Here is a 1,748-nt window from a genome sequence, read left to right as displayed (position 1 = left end):
GAAGTAAAGAGAATACCAACATAATTTTGGAAGCTGGAAAGGAAACCAGCGAGTGGTAACTGAATTAGCAATGCAGACGAAATTGAAATAAAAATTGGAGAGGCAAAGCCAAGTCAAGTTTTATCCCAGAAGTCCAGAAATGGACATTTTTGGAAATGGAAAACACCATAGGCCTCCAAAAATGGGGTGTTCAGCGTGGGGTTGAAGACGACAGATTGTCTCCAAGTATTTATAAGCAGTTACCATCCTCCTCTGCACATCCCCTTCCCGTTCCGTCCTGATTCCAGCTCTTTTTACCTGGCAGAAGACTTGAGAATTCGTCTATGAAGAATCTGAAACAGGAAATCCAGGCTCGGGAATTCCCGGCTGAGGATGGGGACGCTGAAAACAAGGGCATTAAGTGAAACGCTGGACACTTTACGTGGACAGTTAGACCTCCCGACCCCTTTTCGCTACTGGGCTCCAGAATTCTTGCTGCTAGATGGATAGCTCTGAGAAAGGAAGAAAGCAGCTCCTCGCAGCTGAGAATCAGCTAGCTGCTGGGGTGGTGAGGGGCCGGGCTGCGGCCGGAACAGTCACACAGGAACTCCCACACAGCAAGACCTCTTGCTTGGGGATTCCTGCAATTGCCGCCGTGAAATTCTTCAGTTTTAATTCAATCGAATGCGTGCCGCGTAAGCGGAGCCTAAGGGACGAGGAAGTATGCACCATGGGCTCGGAAGCAGGTGCAGATCCACCTTCCAACAGGTTTCCCTCCTGCCTCCCCAGAAGCAGTTCTCCTGGGCCCCTGGGCCCCACTCAGCCTGCCTCTCCATGGCCCTAACCTGTGAGTACCGCTGCCCTCTGCCCGGGACGGAATCCCGTGGGTCAGCTGGGGAAGGCAGCCCTCCAGCCCATCAGGGCCCTGGGCACAGGTAGGGGAGGGTCAAGTTCAGGCAAGATCCCCTGGCAGGCAGTGCCAAGGAGCGTTTGGTGAGTGGCCTTGCAGAATCCCTTCCTCCTTATTCAGGTGCCACCAGCACAGAAGTGCAATCCATTGGAAGGGGTGGGGAGGGCAGGGCATGGGGGCATGTCTGCTGCAGGCTGTGCCTTCTTGTCTTTTCTTCACCCCACACTTTTATTTATTTACTTTTCAATAAGCTTAAATCCTTGAAGTGTACAACATCACACGGGTTCTGTGTCCAGTGGCCTAAGCAGGAAGGTTGCTCCAGAATTCGGCACAAACCGTGCCACTGTTTCCATGAGCGCGAGCTACCTTTCCGCAGATCACTCTGGTTTTGTTAGGTTTTCCACCAGGAATTACTGTGTTCTTTGCTTTGTACACGTAAGCACATCTCTTGCCTAGATAGAATTTGGTTTCATCTCGAGCATATACACCTTCAATTTGCAGGAGAGCTGTGTGCTCCCCCTGGTTCCGTAGACCCCACTTATAGCCAGCAAAAATGGCCTTGGACCACAGCCGTCCAGACATATTTGTCATTTTAGAAGTCCTCCACAGGGCCCAAGATGGCTGAAAGAGTGCGCCTTAATTTCTTATTTAGCTGTTTAAGAAAATGAAGTGTCCTAAAGCTAGAACCATAAATATCGCCATCAGGATTCTCTTCTATGTTCATTAAAATGTGGAAGAAACAGACAAAGCCAGTTTGTTCTTATGTGAGTGCCCACAGCAAGGGAAGTTCAGAACTGCAGAACAGAAACCAGACTTGCATGATCAGACATGGGAAACTGCTGGAATGGGTGGTTAGACA

The 1,748-nt window shown here is 50.1% G+C and overlaps 1 pseudogene; it reads right to left on the bottom strand.

Moving 5' to 3' along the window:
* Positions 1-1,189: 1,189 nt before the first annotated feature.
* Positions 1,190-1,480, bottom strand: LOC114893212 (annotated as a pseudogene).
* Positions 1,481-1,748: the final 268 nt, after the last annotated feature.

The sequence above is a fragment of the Monodon monoceros genome, unplaced genomic scaffold (assembly GCF_005190385.1).
Source record: "Monodon monoceros isolate NGI ecotype Baffin Bay Population unplaced genomic scaffold, NGI_Narwhal_1 Super_Scaffold_12, whole genome shotgun sequence".
NCBI classification, from domain to species: domain Eukaryota; kingdom Metazoa; phylum Chordata; class Mammalia; order Artiodactyla; family Monodontidae; genus Monodon; species Monodon monoceros.
This window is presented reverse-complemented; position numbering and strand designations above follow the sequence as displayed.